General features: G+C 43.7%; 1 non-coding gene across 1 annotated transcript; it reads left to right on the top strand.

Moving 5' to 3' along the window:
* Nucleotides 1-20,482: 20,482 nt before the first annotated feature.
* Nucleotides 20,483-20,555, top strand: Trnaa-agc (transfer RNA alanine (anticodon AGC)). The gene has a single exon. It is a non-coding gene; the product is annotated as a tRNA-Ala (tRNA).
* The last annotated feature ends 869 nt before the right edge of the window (nt 20,556-21,424 follow it).

Raw genomic sequence — 21,424 nt, 5'->3', positions numbered from 1 at the left:
CACAGAATTTGAAGAGGTCGTGTAATATGGTTGCGAGAAGGTGGGTGTTCATTCCGCGATAATGCAGAAAGATGTCACAGGAATGTAGCCACTGTACATGACTGCTGGCAGCGGCGCTCACGAGAATGTACGGTCGCAAAAAGACCGGGCTGCAGACGCTCAAGCGACACTACCGAGAGGGAAGACCATCGTGTTCGGTGTATAGCTTTGGCGCGTCGCCCAACATATCCTGCAGCAATTTGAGCAGCACAAATTAACACACTTTGAACGCGAAATGGTAGTTGGAGCTAGACGCATGGGACGCTCAACTTGATGAAACGTTAGGAAATTCAATATTCCGAGATCCACTATGTCAAGAGATTATGGAGAGTACCAAATTTCAATCATTACCTCTCACAACGGACATTGCAGTCTCTTAACGGCCTTCATTTAACAAGCGAGAGCAGCGGCTTTTGAATAGAGTTGACATTGCTAACACTGCATGAAATAACCGCAGAAATCAATGTGGACGTACGATGAACATATCTGTTTGTAACCTCCCCCTTACTAATCGACCTATCCTGCTTGCGATGTAAAATATGACCGAGGATCGCGTGTATACCTAATGGAATTTTTCTAATTGGATAAGGTATCTTTCCCGAAGAAGTAATACCAATAAGTAGGGGGAAAGTGTACAACCGATCTTTCTGATAGAAAAGTCTACTAAAAATAAAAAAGTAATTAAACCGAACAGGGCTACAATTTGGAAAAATGAAAGTTATTTTGTGCGTTCACTCACGAACAACGCTGTACAGAAAAGGGGTACCACTGATCATGAATCCAAAAGTTACACTAATGAACGAAAAGGAAATAATTACGGTCGCCAGCCCACTAGAGCGATTTACATCCAAAATCCTGTACAAGATGATGGGAAAGAAAAACATTTATTATTAAACACTGACGTGGCAACTGAAGGTTTCACGTTTTTTTGACACTAATTTTAAGTGAGTATGTAATGATAAAGAAAACTGAGAAGTCACTTTTACGTTAAGTTTGTCATTAAATTTTGAAAAAGGCACTCGAGTAATGATTTGAAAATATCCACTTAAACTGTATGTTAGTATTGAACTTCGTTATGTGAGCAATGACTTTCAGAGACCTCAACATAACGTCATCAAAGAAATTTAGAGAAAGGGAAGTACTTTTTACTTTGCAGCTACTTAGTTTTCAAACTGAATTTCATATTATTGTCTGAACAACTGAGCCTTTTCTACTGACTTGAACAGAATTAAATACTAGAATACGTACCAAACCAAACAACCATGTGCTCCAAGCTATATGTAAAATAAATAAAACTTCCGCACTCTTAATTTGTGCATTTTCTTTAGATTTGGACTTTTTCCAGTGACAGATTCTCAAACTTCGGTTAGTATATAAGGAAAAAAGGGAACAAGAACCCTGCTTGGTAACAATGTCTGGGGGCAATGAGGACACAATCGCCCTGAATTTAACTTATTAGTATTTCAATAAAGTTTATTAATCAAATCACATTGAGTTGTGCTGCTGGGTCAGCCGTTAATACTTTCTGCCAGTGAACAGTCGTACTTCAGTGCTGTGCGTGCGACGAAACTCGGAGCCGACGACGAATCTGTGTTGCTGCAACTGCTGCTGTTGTTGTTGACGGTAGCATCTTGTGGGGCCACGGCTAATTACAGGAACGGGCAACTGTAATTAATACAGCCTTTTCCGCTCGTCCACTGTCCTTCCTCCTGCTACTAGTCATCTGGCCGGCGCGCGTACGTGATGCCGCCGAAATGGTACTCTCTACTGCGAGAGCGTTAACACCACACTTTCGCACACCACAAGCGCTGGAACCCGTCTCTCGCTCTCTCCGCGCGCTCTTCGCAACAACCCACTACCCAAAGATTTTACAACGCACAAGCACTGCTATTATCTTTGCTTTTCGATGCAAATAACAACCCCTTCCGCTTTTTCCCAGAACATATTAGTTTCACAGTAAACACAGATAAATACAATAAAACGTCAGCATACTTCTACTTAAATGTACACATATAGTGACGCAATGTCCTTACTTATTAAAAGAAAGCATTTAAATTACAAAATTATCTATCGGTAGCAGCTGCCATGCATCCTGCATTTTCGGTGTTACATGTTATGACAGTACGCATAATTTGGCATTAATGGGCTATGGCAGCAGAGTGCCTTTGCTAACAGTACATTTCCTGCAGCACCTATCCTGGGCTCATGGCGATATTGATTGGATCCTAGACAACTGGAAAACAATGGCCTGGTCAGATGACCCCCGATATCAGTTGGTAAGAGTTGATGGTAGTGTTCGAGTGTGGTGCAGACACCACCAAGCTATGGTCCCAAGTTGTCAACAAGGCACTGTGGAAGCTGGTGCTGTATTCATAATGGTGTGGGCTGGTGTGGAAACCGCTTGCAGCCATTCATGGACTTCATGTTCCCAAACAACTATGGAATTTTTGTGGATGACAATGCGCCATGTCACCGAGCCACAATTGGTTTTGGTTGGTTTGAAGAACATACTGCACAATTCGAACGAATGATTTGGCCGCCCAGATCGCCCGACATGAATCCCATCGAAAATTTCTGGCACATAATCGAGAGGTCAGTTCGTGCCCAAAATCCTGCACCGGCAACACTTTAGCAGTTGTTGTTGTTGTTGTTGTGGTCTTCAGTCATGAGACTGGTTTGATGCAGCTCTCCATGCTACCCTATGCTGTGCAAGTTTCTTCATGTCCCAGTACCTACTGCAACCTACATCCTTCTGAATCTGCTTAGTGTATTCATCTCTTGGTCTCCCTCTACGATTTTTACCCTCCACGTTGCCCTCCAATGCTAAATTTGTGATCCCTTGATGCCTCAGAACATGTCCTACCAACCGGTCTCTTCTTCTCGTCAAGTTGTACCACGAATTCCTCTTCTCCCCAATTATGTTCAATACCTCCTCATTAGTTATGTGATCTACCCATCTAATATTCAGCATTCTTCTGTAGCACCACATTTCGAAAGCTTCTATTCTCTTCCTGTCCAAACTATTTATCGTCCATGTTTCACTTCCATACATGGCTACACTCCATACAAATACTTTCAGAAACGACTTCCTGACACTTAAGTCTATACTCGATGTTAACAAATTTCTCTTCTTCAGAAACGCTTTCCTTGCCATTGCCAGTCTACATTTTATATCTTCTCTACTTCGACCATCATCAGTTATTTTGCTCCCCAAATAGCAAAACTCCTTTACTACTTTAAGTGTCTCATTTCCTAATCTAATTCCCTCAGCATCACCCGATTTAATTCGACGACATTCCATTATCCTCGTTTTGCGTTTGTTGATGTTCATCTTATATCCTCCTTTCAAGACACTGTCCATTCCATTCAACTGCTCTTCCAAGTCCTTTGCTGTCTCTGACAGAATTACAATGTCATCGGCGAACCGCAAAGTATTTATTTCTTCTCCATGAATTTTAATACCTACTCCAAATTTTTCTTTTGTTTCCTTTACTGCTTGCTCAATATACAAATTGAATAACATTGGGGAGAGGCTACAACCCTGTCTCACTCCCTTCCCAACCACTGCTTCCCTTTCATGTCCCTCGACTTTTATAACTGCCATCTGGTTTCTGTACAAATTGTAAATAGCCTTTCGCTCCCTGTATTTTACCCCTGGCACCTTTAGAATTTGAAAGAGAGTATTCCAGTCAACATTGTCAAAAGCTTTCTCTAAGTCTACAAATGCTAGAAACGTAGGTTTGCCTTTTCTTAATATTTCTTCTAACATAAGTCGTAAGGTCAGTATTGCCTCACGTGTGCCAATATTTCTACGGAATCCAAACTGATCTTCCCCGATGCCGGCTTCTACCAGTTTTTCCATTCGTCTGTAAAGAATTCGTGTTAGTATTTTGCAGCTGTGACTTATTAAACTGATAGTTCGGTAATTTTCACATCTGTCAGCATCTGCTTTCTTTGGGATCGGAATTATTATATTCTTCTTGAAGTCTCAGGGTACTTCGCCTGTCTCATACATCTTCCTCACCAGATGGTAGAGTTTTGTCAGGACTGGCTCTCCCAAGGCCGTCAGTAGTTCTAATGGAATGTTGTCTACTCCCGGGGCCTTGTTTCGGCTCAGGTCTTTCAGTGCTCTGTCAAACTCTTCACGCAGTATCGTATCTCCCATTTCATCTTCATCTACATTCTCTTCCATTTATATAATATTGTCCTCAAGTACATCGCCCTTGTATAGACCCTCTATATACTCATTCCACCTTTCTGCTTTCCCTTCTTTGGTTGGAACTGGGATTCCATCTGAGCTCTTGATATTCATACAAGTGGTTCTCTTTTCTCCAAAGGTCTCTTTAATTTTCCTGTAGGCAGTATCTATCTTACCCCTAGTGAGATAAGCCTCTACATCCTTACATTTGTCCTCTAGCCATCCCTGCTTAGCCATTTTGCACTTCCTGTCGATCTCATTTTTGAGACGTTTGTATTCCTTTTTGCCTACCCAAGGATTTCTACTAGCCCCCGTCTTTTAACCTACTTGATCCTCTGCTGCCTTCACTACTTCATCCCTCAGAGCTACCCATTCTTCTTCTACTGTACTTTTTTTCCCCACTGCTGTCAATTGTTCCCTTATGCTCTCCCTGAAACTCTCTACAACCTCTGGTTTAGTCAGTTTATCCAGGTCCCATCTCCTTAAATTCCCACCTTTTTGCAGTTTCTTCAATTTTAATCTGCAGTTCATAACCAATAGATTGTGGTCAGAGTCCACATCTGCCCCTGGAAATGTCTTACAATTTAAAACCTGGTTCCTAAATCTCTGTCTTACCATTATATAATCTGTCTGATACCTTTTAGTATCTCCGGGATTCTTCCATGTATACAACCTTCTTTTATGATTCTTGAACCAAGTGTTAGCTATGATTAAGTTATGCTCTGTGCAAAATTCTACCAGACGGCTTCCTCTTTTATTTCTTAGCCCTAATCCATATTCACCTACTATGTTTACTTCTCTCCCTTTTCCTACACTCGAATTCCAGTCACCCATGACTATTAAATTTTCGTCTCCCTTCACTATCTGAATAATTTCTTTTATCTCATCATACATTTCATCAATTTCTTCATCATCTGCAGAGCTAGGTGACATATAAACTTGTACTACTGTAGTAGGCGTGGGCTTCGTGTCTATCTTGGCCACAATAATGCGTTCACTATGCTGTTTGTAGTAGCTTACCCGCGCGCCTATTTTTTTATTCATTATTAAACCTACTCCTGCATTACCTCTATTTGATTTTCTAACTATAACCCTGTATTCACCTGACCAAAAGTCTTGTTCCTCCTGCCACCGAACTTCACTAATTCCCACTATATCTAACTTTAACCTATCCATTTCCCTTTTTAAATTTTCTAACCTACCTGCTCGATTAAGGGATCTGACATTCCACGCTCCGATCCGTAGAACGGCAGTTTTCTTTCTCCTGGTAACAACGTCCTCTTGAGTAGTCCCCGCCCGGAGATCCGAATGGGGGACTATTTTACCTCCGGAATATTTTACCCAAGAGGACGCCATCATCATTGAACCATACAGTAAAGCTGCATGGACAGCAATAGAGGCAGCATGGCTCAATGTTTCTGCAGGGAACTTCCAACGCCTTGTCGAGCGCGTGCTACGTCGAGATGGTGCAGTAATCGAGCAAAAGGTATCGCATGGCTTTTGTCACTTCTGTGTAAAGTGCCGTCCGTTATAAGTGCAATACCGTGAACGCGGTGGTCAACAAAGGTTAAAGTGGCAAGAAGTGTATGGCATGTTTGAATCTGCAGTTGGCTGGCATTTTAGCGTAACCCTCTCAAAGTAGGTTGTAGTACACCTTTTACATTCTGGGAAAGTTTAACCATAGGATTGCTCGGTCAGAAATCGCATCTGAATGTGGCTTGTTTATGAGAATATCGTGTTATTCCTCGTGTAGGAAGAAAAAACGTCTACCAGCAGGTACCACAATCCGATAGCGGCAGGATCGTGGCCTGTCGGGACTCCGGTTTATCGTTCCGCGATGCTGCAGCTGACGTCCGTCAGCAATCGACAACTTTCATGCGAATATGGAATGCTAGAGTGCCACACTCAGCGCTACGCACGGTCATAGGGGCGCAGAGCGACTAGCACGCTAGAGGACAGACATGTTGGTTCTGCCGTGCAGGATCGTATCGCCACTTCATCTACCTCCAGTCAGGAAATGGCTTTGTTTGGAGCAAGACAAAGAATCCACGCGGAAAGCGCGATTGCTTCTGGAGCACCTCGGAAGGTCAGAACGCCGACCACTGTTGCGGCTTGTCTTGACGCAGCAGCAAAGAGAGACGCATCGACCATGATGCACACAACGAGAGCACAGGAGTGGTGCGCTGTCGTTTTCCGGATGAGTGCCGATTCTGCGTACAGCACCACGATGGTATGTGTGCGCGGCGGCTCTGGGGAGAATCAACGTCGTCACATTAATTTTATCCATATTTTGCAGCTGCAAACGTGACTCTATTCAGTACACTGGAAGTAAGAATTAGAAAACGCCTTCAGTCATGCATTTTCGTGTTTTATTAAATACACGAGGTATTTCGGATCCTATAGGTTCATCATAAGGTGTAATCGTCTTAATACTTGATTTACGAGGGTTGTCCAGAAAGTAAGTTCCGATCGGCCTCGAAATGGAAAACACAGTGAAAACCAGAAACGTTTTATTTGCAACAGTTAGGTACACCTTCCACCTACGTACTTCTCTACATAGTCGCCGCTCCAACTTCGAGTGTTGTCGTAGTGTGGTATCAACTTTCCAACATCCTCGTCATAGAAAGTAGCCGCCTGTGCTTTCGGCCAATTATCTGCACTGGTCTGCAGCTCGTTGTCTGTGGAAAAATTCTGTCTTCATAGCCAGCGGTTCTTGTGAACAGAGATGAGACTCAGGGGGAGCCAATTAAGGACTGTATTGTGGGTGATCAAACAGTTCTCATCGGAAACGCTGCAGGAGCGTCTTCATTGCCCCTGCAGTGTGCGGCCGAGAATTGGCATGAAGAAGGAACTGCTCGACAGTTGTGTTATGTGGGCTGCATGACACAGGCGAAATCTCTAACCAGGCCCTCATATTTTGCGGGAGACGCTATTCCCTACGCATCTTTACTTGCTCACTATTCATTCAAAACTGAAAAGAGCGACGCGACACGATCGACGGGCATACTAGAGACACTTTTCAACACATCTGTGCAAAGCTTTGCCGTATTTTCCCCGTGGTTTCCACTTCGCGACCGATTGGAACTTACTTTGTGGACAACCCTCGTATTTTTGATCGTGAATGAGGTGAAACGCATGTACCTGTCATAAAAAGGTTTGATGTTAACTTACCAATTTCGGAAGTCAAATGCGAAAAATATGTGCGAGACAGTCGAAAAATAAACAGTGTAAACGTACCACAAAATCCAATAAAAGCATTTCTAACTTTCTAACACCATGATACATTGGTTTCTTCATCCTGTTTATGCATATCACTTCGCTCAAGAGGCACATTCGTATACACATTTTTGTAAACACTTCACAGATCTTGTGCCACTCGAATGATGTGATATGCAAGAACAGGGAAGAGAAACCAAAGTATGATGATGTTAAAAGGTTACAAAGGCTTTTCTTGGATTGCGTGATAAGTTTACACTGTCTATTTTTCCACTGTTTCGCATCTATTTTCCGCATTTGACTTGTGAAATTCATAACCTAACCTCTAACCTGTTAATGACAGGAACATGTGTTTCACCTCATTCAAAAAAAAAAAAAAAAAAAAAATATTGGCTCTGAGCGCTATAGGACTTAACTTCTGAGGTCATCAGTCTCCTAGAACTTAGAACTACTTAAACCTAACTAACCTAAGGACATCACACACATCCATGCCCAAGGCAGGATTCGAACCTGCGACCGTAGCGGTCGCGCGGTTCCACACTGTAGCGCCTAGAACCGCTCGGCCACTCCGGCCGGCACCTCATTCAAGAGCAAAAATAAATCATGTGTTAAGACTATTTACACCTGATGATGGACCCACAGGTACCGAAATGCATCGTGTATTTAACAAAACACGAAAATTTGTGATCGCAGGTGTTCTTTAATTCATACTTTCAGTGTCGTCACACGACATTCATCATTGTCGTTTGCACCTCGCGTCATTGCTGTTTCGGTTCGAAAGCAGACTATCGTCGAACACCTTGTTAAAGAGAAAAATTTGCCGATGTAAGTCATCTCAGACTTCGTCATAACAGCGATTATTTATTTTTTCAAATGGATCCCTACAGCTGTAGCAGCCCCATTCACCAAGTGAAATGTATGTTTGCCTAGCATGACTAAAGGGCCTTTTACCGACTTCTGAATTTAAAGAAGCGACTGCTGTAGATTACTGCCCACATTTATTTCAGTAAGACGTGTGTAGGTAGCCAGGTTAATCCCGTGGTCAATTGTTTGGCATCTGAAGACGTGACTTTAAAGTCAGGAAACTAGTTGTGAGCCAATAAACATCAATAGATTTTCTCGCGCCAGCTGTTGCGGTTATTTACCTATTCAAATGTTTTAATGAGTGTTGTGATAGGAGATGATAGCTGATTCTGTCACTACGAGTCTGTAACAAAACGCCAAGTAAAGAAACGCTCAATTTGGATTTGCCATTACAAAAGGAAGTTAGAGAGTACGGTCTTATGGGACTTACGGATAAGCTGTGAGTACCGTATTATAGGATGCAGAACATTGTAATCTCTTGTGAGTCAAGACACTTCGGAAACTTACTCATGGAATCACGGATAAAGTCTCACAGAAGATGAAGTGCAACCACACACTTCTCACACCGTTCTGAAGAAAATTTGGGTGCGAAAAATCTTACGTCCCCTCCCTGCAGTCCCTACTTCGCTCTCTCCGACTATCTATTCGGTTCTGTGAAGAAACTCCTGCGAAACCAACAGTATGAGACTCTGGAGGACACCCAGAAAGATGTGAGAGTTGGGTTGTTTGGCGGGAGGAAACCAAACAGCGAGGTCATCGTCTAACATTCTGCGTGGTGTCTGTTTGTTCTATATCGTGCCTCCCTACCACTTTCGCGCAACGACGCTCTGAGCGTGTTTTTTAGGGAATTGACTAGTTTGAACCTGGAACCTGTTGCTGGTAAGGAGACGCCAGACCACACATGACATGTAGAATTCAGAAGAGTTCAGTGAGACTAGCGATGATATAACCAAATACTTAATGATTTCAGCGTCAGCTCCACTGCACTCCCTTTAAAAGAATCTTAATACTAACTAAATTTAGTGGAAGGGGTTCAAGGCTTTCCTATTTTTAGTTAGCTGGTAAAATAACGTCGAAAACGCAGTTAAGTTTACCACTGGAAATTTTATTCTACTCACAAAACATTGTTTATACATTGCACTATTGATAAAAGGAAATGTTTTAATACAGGATGGTAAAAACTAACTGCGTTTAACAAAAATGTGAACGAATATTCCCTGAATGGGTTTCCAAGTTCTACAATGGATCGAAGGATGACCTATGCCATATCACATCTATAATCTAGGTTTAAATTAAGTTTCACAAGATAGAAAATTATCAAAATGGTCTACAGTGACCCTCAATTATCTTTAATTACTTATCTAACTTGTCGTAAATTACAGTGGCTGATGTGGCTTCTCAATAACTATATAACAGAAAAATCATCGCGTTTCAGATTTTTACTTCAAGTGGCAAATGTGAACACCATGAGCTTTAATTGACGATCGACACTAGTATTACGCAAAAAGGGGATGTAACAGATGAGACTTTTGCAGTTCTGAGTGAAGCCTTATGCGCTCAAAAATGCGGCATCGTGTGCGTTCATTACCTTGTCGGTGTTCGTCAGGGGGCGGCGGGCAGCACAGCTCCGCTCACCTCGCTGTCTCGGGAGTAACTCTCCTCCTAACTTCTCCTTACTACCATTTACCGAAGTTGGTTTAAAAAAAAAAAAAAAAACTATCTGGCTGTGTTTTCACCTGACCAATCAGGGTCTCAATGTTAACCTTAAGCTCCGCCTACAAAAATTCTGTCTATCCAATGAGAAACGTTATACTTTTTGTGGGGGGGCAATGTTTTTAAAGTTTGCAACGTAACAGAGACGCGAAAAAGTCTCACGCTAAAACTTGCAGCTGGTGTGGCCCTTTTAGCGTTATCGTAAGATCTATACTGTTCTTCTGGAGGGCTCTAGCTTTTAACATTCGCTGGTTCAAATGGCTCTGAGCACTATGGGACTCAACTGCTGAGGTCATAAGTCCCCTAGAACTTAGAACTACTTAAACCTAACTAACCTAAGGACAACACACACATCCATGCCCAAAGCAGGATTCGAACCTGCGACCGCAGCGGTCGCGCGGTTCCAGACTGTAGCGCCAGAACCGCTCGGCCACCAGCGGCCGGCTAACATTGGCTGGGGGGTGGTCTTGAGGTAACAGAGACGCGAAAAAGTCTCACGCTAAAACTTGCGGATGGTGTGGTCCTAGCGGTTAGCTGGCGACGTGGGTGTCCGTCCGTCCCTTATCGTAGGGCCTTCCAGCTTAACACGGTTCTGCTCTCGGCTTCTGTTCTCGTTTCTCCCGTCGGAACTGCGTCTGTCCCACGGTGGGAAGGTATGACATGCATTTAGGCATTCTTGTGTTAGTCTATGGTATTCCATTTGCTCACTCGTTACTCGTATTACTTTGGTTAATTTAATGTCACGATTTATTCGGAGCTATGTGACATACTACTGGATTTGCTTATCATGTCAGGGTTTTCATGGAAGGTGTTGGATTTGCCTGACACCTTACAATCGGTCTCATCGGAGTAGGGAAGGACAGGGAAGGAAGTCGGCCGTGCCATTTCAAAGGAACCATCCCAGCATTTGCGTGGGGTGATTTAGGGAAATCACGGAGAACCTAAATCAGGCCGAAAGCGGTGAGTCTCTGTCTCCGGACAGAAGAACGGACTTGCACTGTAAGCAGATTTTACGACTTAGCGGGTGATACGACAAACATGTGCAAAGAAATCGGGACTACACTGATGGAAGCCGGTCGGGGTGGTCGAGCGGTTCTAGGCGCTACAGTCTGGAACCGCGCGACCGCTATGGTCTCAGGTTCGAATCCTGCCTCGGGCATGGATGTGTGTGATGTCCTTAGGTTAGTTAGGTTTAAGTAGTTCTAAGTTCTAGGGGACTGATGACGTCAGAAGTTAAGTCCCATAGTGCTCAGAGTCATTTGACCCAGTTGAACACTGATGGAAGTGGGAAGTGATACACCGTGAAGCACCAGTCAGATACTTACAAAATTTAAAATTTTGTGGAGGTGTTCATCATGTCTCGCCTATTAAATAATTAAACATACATTCCATTCGAAAATGTTGTTCATAGCCATCATGAATATGAGATGCGCGTCCTACGGGCACGAATACACTCTAGTATTCGTTGTGACAAGCAAGCACACAGATTGCGAATATCAGCTCGAGGAACCTCTTGCCATGCCTGAAACAATGCCGCATTATGTCATGAAAAATTACTTGCTGGAGAGCCACTGCATCCCCGACCTGCTCTATCGGTGACAGATCGGGAGCGAGAGGTGTGTAGGCCAGTAAGTTATTCGTATATTCCTCAAGGCGTTTGTGGTGTGAAATCGTATGGCATCTTGCATTATCCTGTTGGAATATGCAATTTTGTTTCTTGGTCATGAAGCATATGACAAGAGGTTCAAATGGTTCAAATGGCTTTGAGCACTATGGGACTCAACTGCTGAGGTCATTAGTCCCCTAGAACTTAGAACTAGTTAAACCTAACTAACCTAAGGACATCACAAACATCCATGCCCGAGGCAGGATTCGAACCTGCGACCGTAGCGGTCTTGCGGTTCCAGACTGCAGCGCCTTTAACCGCACGGCCACTTCGGCCGGAATATGACAAGAGGGTTTACCACTTTGCCACTTACTAGTGAACAATCATCCTCCATCCAACAATTACCAAAGCAGTTCTGTTGTGATATCCAATAGCTCGGCGCACCATGATTCCTCAACTTCGAGAGGCACTGGTCCCAAGAATCGCTGCTTCCTGCGATCTCTTATCAGGTCATCTACGAACAGTGTGTGTCGATCTGACTACCACGATCAGAAAAGAGACTCGTCGCTGACCACCACAGAGTGACTCAGTCAGATCTGGTTGTACTGCGTGCAAGTCTCTGTTTGTGGTCCCGCGTTAGCGTTAGCGTTAAACGACCCATGGCAAGTCAAGATCTCAACCCAGATTCCCGTAATCTGTTCTCGACTATTTGTAGCGATACTTTGCCTGTAACCTCTAAACAAATTTGAACTGTTGTCCCATGTCTGTTCTTCACATCCAGTGAAACAACACTAGTATCTTCTCATTGTGTAGTCCTTCTGCTGCAATGAGCCGAACGTACGCGTATTGTCACACCGTTGTCACCATTCTATCTCGTCTACGTTCTTTCTGCAGCATTGCACGATAGGCAACTATCTGTACGATCTGTCAGTATGATGCTTCCATACCCGTCATGCTAGTGATACGATGCTTGCCAAAGTCCGAAATATGATGGTAAAATGTGCATGTACGTCCTTTGGGCTTGCTTTGTTGCGATCTTCGCTTCAAAAATTCAGTTAACGTCACACACATCTAACAGCCTTCATGAACTGTGGGAATAGCTTCTCTTTGTACCGAGACCACATAAGGATGAAATTTTGAAGGACTTGTATTACAGGCGTGGAAATATTGGAGTATCAGTTTGGTAGCGTGCGGTCAAACGTACTCGTGGCTTATCTCTTTTCGTTTCCCTCAGTGAATGTCGAAAAGTGGAAGAATAATCTTTAGATGATGTATGACGGGTAGTTGCAAAGTTGTAATGATCATCCCAAAAATGTCGTTAGGGAATTATTTTTTTGTTTGCTTGCAGGTAAATGCCTACAGTCGTGGTACACAAAATGGCCCACCTCAGTGTGTACCGGGATTGGAGACATGTGCTTTAGGAAATAAGAAAAATTAAATACACTGTATTTTTTTTCGAGGTTATAATGAAAACGTCAACTATCCAATGTACAAGGTTTGCCTGAAAAATAAAATGCGTTGTTCATGGTTTCAGTATGAAACTTGCATATTACCCCCACCATTATTAAGAAGTTTCCCTGTGATTCCACGATACATACGGTTGTAATTATAAATTTATTATGACTACTATAACAAAAAAATTATTTCGAAGCTGTTTGAAACTCGTTGGCGTGTTACCGAAAAGCATGGAGTATTCTTTTAATTACAGTGACCACTTGTTTAGCTTCGGAGAGTTGTATTAATGGGAATTGCCTCTGGCAAATAAATGGCGAGGAGAGCCTCCAGTGAACGGATCAAACGCGATTACGGGCAATCCAATTGCGCGGACATCTGGCTCGCCGCCAGCGCGGCTCCGCCTCCCTGCGGGCTGCCTACACAGCGCGGCGCAGAACACAGCTGCAGCTGCAGCCTTAACGTGGCTGCCGGTGGCCAAGGCCGCTACGCTTTATTCCCGAAGGTAATGTTCCGCGTGCAAATCCTCGCTAGTTAATACAAGAATTCGCACTGTAGCTCCTGTAGCTTTAATGACTACAGAACTGAATTATCGTTTTCGAAAGCAGCTCTTGCTGATGCTGTCCTCAAGATGAGAATTGGGACTGTTGCTCTGTGTGACGGGGAAGCAAAATCATTGTGTAATGTGACAGTGATCTCAGTAATTGAAACATAAAATATTTTCAAAAAAATATCAAACTACTCTCGAACAGTGGCAATAAATTATACACATCGATACACGAAAATTCATAATAAATTTAAAATATTTACGCCATTTTCAGCATTAAACGTATGTAGTTAAAAAAAATTTCCTGCTGGGCCTTAAAATACCACCACCAAAAAGGATAGCAAATAACTAATTTTTTTTTGGAACGCCACAAGGATTTTCACGCGCTTTTTTCATTCACTTCGAGGTTGATTATCTAATTAGAGGGAACTAACGGTGCCAATTCCTTGGGCAATGTTTCTATTCAGGTGTATCGAAAGGCAGTGACTGGACAAACTGCAATCTTTCTGTATTCATTTCCTTTCATGTAACGTGGTGCTGGAATGACTGTTTTCTGGATGATTTTTGTGTACAAGTGGGAAAGCACAGCGTGTTGGATTTGAGACAGGTAGGGCAAAGGAACCTACAAAAAGAAGCGATTCTTTTCCATCAGCGCAGCCTGGTGCCTCATGTGGCTGTCCTTTTTTAAATCAGGATCCAAGGGTAGCTGTCTATTGTGTATTTGCAACTTGGGCCCTGCCCTGTGGCCGAACTGTGACCAGGACACCACGCTATCAGCAGGACAGTATTGCTTGCTCATGTACACTGCTGGCCATTAAAACTCCTACACCAAGAAGAAATGCAACTGATAAACGGGTATTCATTGGACAAATATATTATACTGGAACTGACATGTGATTACATTTCCACGCAATTTGACTGCATAGCTCCTGAGAAATCAGTACCCAGAACAACCACCTCTGGCCGTAATAACGGCCTTGATACGCCTGGGCAATGAGTCAAACAGAGCTTGAATGGAGTGTATGGGTACAGCTGCCCATGCAGCTTCAACACGATACAACAGTTCATCAAGAGTAGTGACTGGCGTATTGTGACGAGCCAGTTGCTCGGCCACCATTGACCAGACGTTTTCAGTTGGTGAGAGATCTGGAGAACGTGCTGGCCAGGGCAGCAGTCGAACATTTTCTGTATCCAGAAAGGGCCGTACAGGACCTGCAACATACGGTCGTGCATTATCCTGCTGAAATTTAGGGTTTCGCAGGGATCGAATGAAGGGTAGAGCCACGGGTCGTAACACATCTGAAATGTAACGTCCACTGTTCAAAGTGCCATCAATGAGAACAAGAGGTGACCGACACGTGTAACCAATGGCACCCCATACCATCACGCCGGGTGATACGCCAGTATGGCGTCGTCGTCGAACTGTTCGTGCAGATGGTTGTTGTCTTGCAAGCGTCCCTATCTGTTGACTAAGGGATCGGGACATGGCTGCACGATCCGTTACAGCCATGCGGATAAGATGTATGTCATCTCCACTGCTAGTGATACGAGGCCATTGGGATCCAGCACGGCGTTCCGTATTACCGTCCTGAACCCGCCGATTCCATATTCTGCTAACAGTCATTGGAGCTCGACCAACGCAGCAACAATGTCGCGATACGATAAACCGCAATCGCGATAGGCTACAATCCGACCTTTATCGAAGTAGGAAACTTGATGGCACACATTTCTCCTCCTTACACGAGACATCACAACAAAGTTTCACCAGGCAACGCCTGTCAACTGCTGTTTGTGTATGAAATGGTTCAAATGGCTCTGAGCACTATGGGACTTAACATCTGAGGTCATCAGTCCCATAGAACTTAGAACTACTTAAACCTAACTAACCTAAGGACATCACACACATCCATGCCTGAGGCAGGATTCGAACCTGCGACCGTAGCGGTCACGCGGTTCCAGACTGTAGCGCCTAGAGTGTATGAGAAATCGGTTGGAAGCTTTCCTCGTGTCAGTACGTTGTAGGTGTCACCACCGGCGCCAACCTTGCGTGAATGCTCTCAAAAGCTAATCATTTGCATATCACAGCATTTTCTTCTTGTAGGTTAAATTTCGCGTCTGTAGCACGACATCTTCGTGGTGTAGCAATTTTAATCGCTAGTGGTGTATTATTGAGAGCTATCTGTAGATAATCATCGCTCGCTTTCCTGAAGAAACATAGCTTGCACAACATAACGGTCTAGCTTTATGGCTTGCTTTCCAGATTCAGAGGACCTCTGATGCGATTAGTGCCGGGTGCAAGAGAAGGCGTTCTGTCATGTGATTAGTGTTGTAGCATGATGCACTGTCTTGGCGGGATTTTGTGTGATGTTGAGCCAATGTGTACGCATTTTTCGCTATTGGCTGGGATGCAATGTATGGTGGGAAATGTTAAACGGACGCAGAAATCAACGAAAATCTGAGGAGTCGATGGTTTTGCGCATAGGTGAGCAGATCGGAAAGGACGTGGAGCTTAGCATATCAGCTGGGTATGTTGGAGATGGAGATCAGCACGCGTCTTAGGAGATGAATGGAGTCCAGAGTTGCGGCAGCAGCAATGCGACCTCGACTTCTCTACGGCAGAGCCATTGGCACAACAGTGGCGTTCACTGCGGTTGGCTGTGAATAATTACAGCGCGCATAAGTAGCAGCATTGGCGTGATAGGGCATTTCTTGGTCCGCACTTGCTGACATCTGTACGATCGTCTGTTTCAGGTCCATCATTTCTGTATTAAATGTTCGAGCTCCTTGATTAACCAAAAGGTTTACAGTCTCTGTTTTCGTTTGAGGTTAATGAACTTTAAGGTTCATGTTAAGTCCATAGGAGCATTAGAATGACATGCTTTTGTCATTCAGTCAGGTAACTCTGAAAATCGACATAAATCCACTAACTAGAATTTATTCGGGATGGATCCTTAGCAAAGGGCACGGCCGACTTCCTTCCCATCCTTCCCTAATCCGATGGGACCGATAACCTCGCTGTTTGGTCCCCTTCCCCAGATCAACCAGCCAACCAACTAGAATTTATTTGTGGAATCTGTAAAACGAGAACTTCATTCCATGCTACTTGAACACTGTGTTGTAGTTCATCAATTACAGTGTTTGGCAAATGGTGTTGCGCCAGACCTTCGGAAACTCAAGCCCAAGTGGGCAAAAGACATGGAGAACGTGCTGAAGAGGACAATGGTCGATAATCCCTCTGTATCGATGTAGGCAAGGACAGTGCAAGCAACAAGCGGTCTTGCGTTACCTTGTTAAAAAATAACGTCACAAAGACCTCGAGGACAGGACTGAGCCACTGGCCTTGACATGTCAGAAATGTAACTGCTGATGTCAAAATTACCGGCTATGCGAAGTAGAGATGATCATGTTGTGTACTCAAAGATACCGTTTCATCATCGGCCATTTTTAGGACCCCGTACCTCAACCGGTAAAAACGGAATCTTTATAGAATCACTTAGTTGTCCGTCTGTCTGTCCGACTGTTAAACCCATTTTTCTCAGGAATGGGTAGACATAGCAATTTGCAATCTATCTCGCATACTAAGGTTTACGGTTCCTTGGCAGTGGACAAAGTTTAAGCTCCTAACTCAATGCAGTCAAAAGATTCGACCATTTATGTCATATATTTTGATGCTCGCAAATTCACTCTTCAGGGTACTTCCCGGTGGCCTAGAATCGTGAAATTTGGCAGAAGCAAGGTTGCACGGTAAAATAAAGGAAAAAGTTAGAAAATTGTAAATTTGTAATTTTTTCACACGACAAAATATTTCTTTTGTGATTCGTAATCTGACTTCAAACAAAAAATTAGAACATTATCGGAAGTCTTTAAATTGCCAGGACCGATATCTTGTCACTGTCAATGTCAATAACAGGCATAAGTCGTAGAGACTCTCGGTTCCTGGGTTGGGTGAACTGTCTATAGAAATAATTAAGTTTTGTACGGAACCTTCAGTGCACGAGCCCTACTCGGACGTGGCCAGTTCTTATGACATTGTTTGTATTGTAGTTGTAACGAAGGGTTGCTCACGGCTTTCAGTATTACCCTCGTATATTAAGATCCACGCCCTTTATAAAAGTGTCTTGGATCGCTTTTCAGTAGATACGCAATAACGAAAAGAACTTTATGCCAAAACTCTTTTATTGTCTTCATTGCAAAGTTCTTCTAAATGTTAAAACTGCTATTTGTGTACAGTTCGGGAATTTGTTAGGAAAGAAATGGGTGTGGATTTATAGGAAACATCAGTGTGACGCATATCAGTAAACCGTTAATTATTAATTTACTTCCTCATTCTTTACCATTTCACAAATGGTTATTGAAATCAGTCAACAGCGCATAGTCATCAGGATATAGACACTTTGCTGTTAGAGTAGCCATTGTTTACTATGCCTGCCCAGGTTTTTGCTCCCTCTTGCTTTACAGCTTTTATTTTGGAAGGCTGTCTGTCGATCAGTAAGCGTGCTTGTATTGTAGTGATACCAGTTTCTTCTGTTGTCTACATAATTGCTTATGCTACAAATTTTTAAGAGCTTCTTAATTTAACCATTCCTGTGATTCACTTTTTGTACATACGGATAGTTGATTTGCATGTAAGGTCGGTAGAGTAGCCGTTGACTACAATACTTCATCGTCGTATGGCCTCTAATCTGAGAGAGAACGATCTCAAGACGTTTTACGTGCCTTGGGTCTGCATTTCGCTCATTCCCTTGTTCCGTTGTTCATACGGTTCATCCCTTTATTTACCGGAAGTGTCATTAAAGTGTAGTTATGTATTTAAAGGCATAGCAAAAAGAGCGCAACATACGCACTAAGAATTTTTATCTTGAGGAGCGTGAATTACTGTCATTTCCTCACGTTTTATTCTAAAGCCAGTTTAAGACTGTACACCGTACACTGACATAGCGTTACACAAGCACTAGCCTCCACATGTGAATGCGGGTGGCCGTGTGCTGAGTTGTGCCTAGATAGCTCAGTTGTAAGAGCGTTGCTTGCTAAAGACCAAGGGCTGGATTCAACTCCTTCTCGGCACACAATGTTTATCTGTCGGGCAATATCATAACAGTGGGCACTGTTACAAAGCTCAAAGAATATGATTCTAAACCCCAGTTTACTTGTATAGTAGTCATAGTGTCACGTACGTTGGGAAAGTTCCTTTTGCGCATTCTACTACGTCCGTGCATTCTTTCCACTTTTCTGTTTTTAAATGGTACCCATCTTTCATACTTCGGTACTATTACGAAAGGCGTAAAGTAGAATACAGAAAAGATGTGAATTTAGAATGCCAACCGGCCGGCAGAATGCCAACATCAGTGGTTTTCCAAGGAACCTATACTCCGTTCACAAAGAAACGAGAGCTCCGTAGTTCTGGCTCGACAGAAGTCGGTAATAGCCGGTCGACTTCGTCCTGCTGTTGTTTTGCGTCCTGCCGCTGCTGACCTCAGCTGTCTAATACAGAACCTTGTGTGTGTAGCCATTTCGAAGTAATTGTTGGGCTGTATCGCAAATTAATACTCCTCTTGATCAATGACCAAGCGGTTTGTGGCCCTTATGGGCAGCGCCAGATACTCTTTCCACAACACGGGGAAGGGCAAGGGGTAATACGTTATGGAGTAGAGGTAGAAAAATAATTGATATGCCGCCGAACGTTGCGAGCAGTTATATAAGAAGAAAGAGTTGCGCCGCCCGCTCTTTCAGCCGACGACACGTGCAGGGACGTCCACAGGTGCAAGCTTCATCACCGTGAGAAGAATTCGAAATATTTGCAAAGATAATCCCTGGGAAGTCACCAGGAACTCCTGGGACAAAGATGTAAATTTCATTTCAAAATTTTCTACTCGATGCTGCTTTTAAACTGCCTTCCCCTTTATGTGAATTTCTTTAAAATGGTCATTGTGTTTGTGTGTCTCATCTACAACTACACCTACAACTGTACTCCATAAGCCACATTAGGGTGTGTGGCGGAGGGTACTTTCTGGACCACTGTCACTTCCCCTTTTCCTGTTCCAGTTACGTATGGTTCGCGGGAAGAACGATTGCTCGTAAGCCTACGTGTGGGTTCGAATCTCTCTAATTTTATTTTCATGGCCTTCTCCCGAGATATACCCTTATCTATTGCAGGCATTCCTGGTAATGTTTCTCTTGCCAGGAGAGGTCCCCAGGCGTAGGACCGACTGTTGTGTGTGTCAGGATCCCTGGTATTATATGCCTGCAGTCTTTTAGACTGTTGGGGCCTGGTTTGCGAGTAACCAACAAAACAGAATTTCTGTGATCCATTACATGATCAAAGCTGCAATAAAAAAAGTTAAAACGTTAATCAGCTGGTGTAATAGAACGGATGCATGATATTACACCTGGGTCCATAATTCACACAACCGTGTGTGATTTAACGTATCCTGTAAGTTTCTGCTATGCCTCTAACTCAATTTTTACTTTCGTAGACGCGCAATACGTAACAGTTGACAGTCGAGACAGCGGCCAGCAGGCGTCGCTCTTAACGCCGCATGGAGCATGAACTGGCGTGTGCGTGAGGGTAGTGCCAGCGCGGTCTGTTCCCCTAGCACCGCCCCTCACCCCTCGGCAGACAGCGTGCTGGAAGTCGGTGGGCGGAGCTTGCTTCTTCTGCTCCCCGCGCCCTCTTCAGATTTGATGCCTCTCCTTGTGAGCAAACTACAAATATCACCTGGTTCGTGACACGAGCGCTAGTTCAGCCGCGCAGCGTGTTGTCGTCAGACCAGGTCACCGCCAACCGGAGCGGTGAAAGTAGAGGCTAACGGCACGGTAGATGTCGCTCTCCTGTATATCTGCTACGTCTGGGGGCGTAGCTCAGATGGTAGAGCGCTCGCTTAGCATGTGAGAGGTACAGGGATCGATACCCGGCGCCTCCAGTAATAATTTTAAGTACTATTAATGGCCTCTAAATGATACAAAAGTAAATGTGTTACTAATTAAATTGAAGGGCATATCGAATACGATGAGACGCACGTATAATGACATTTTCTGCATGTACATTTTTAACATTATCGATCATCTTGTGACTAGTGTTCCTTTTCAGATCTCTCTTTGCAGTAAAGTGTTCAAAAGAAAAATATGAAACTTTTTTGTTTAATGAGCCTGCGAACAAAAAATACCACGATTTCATACCATCTGGTATCTAAAATTAAGTATATTAGATTTGTAATCAACACACACATCTGTAATCACTGTGTAATATTTCCTCTCCCGAGGTCACTCTTTCGAAGCCCGTGCAGGATCTGCCACTGAACACGTTGCATGCTGACCTGACCACGCTGTCATAAATAGCCCTAAGGTGTCAGTCATTCTCCGAAATCTTTAAAGTGCAACGCACCACGTGCACATTGTATGTATACGAAGAAGAAGTGGACCTTATCGACCAACAAAAGAAATGTGCGGTACTTCAAAAAATGGTTCAAATGGCTCTGAGCACTATGGGACTTAACATCTTAGGTCATCAGTCCCCTAGAACTTAGAACTACTTAAACCTAACTAACCTAAGGACATCACACACATCCATGCCCGAGGCAGGATTCGAACCTGCGACCGTAGCAGTCTCGCGGTTCCGGACTGCAGCGCTAGAACCGCACAACCACCGCGGCCGGCCTGCGGTACTTCTTATCCACCTTTGATTGCCGTCGCAGAAAACAGTTCGAACTGCTTGACAGTCGCCTTGTTAAACGCATACCGGCCAAACAGAAAAAGACCGGTAAACATAGCAAATATTCCTTTCAAACTAAAA

This window comes from Schistocerca nitens, chromosome 1 (assembly GCF_023898315.1).
Source record: "Schistocerca nitens isolate TAMUIC-IGC-003100 chromosome 1, iqSchNite1.1, whole genome shotgun sequence".
In the NCBI taxonomy this organism is placed as follows: domain Eukaryota; kingdom Metazoa; phylum Arthropoda; class Insecta; order Orthoptera; family Acrididae; genus Schistocerca; species Schistocerca nitens.
Note: the sequence above shows the minus strand (reverse complement) of the source record. Positions and strands in the feature narration are given on the sequence as shown.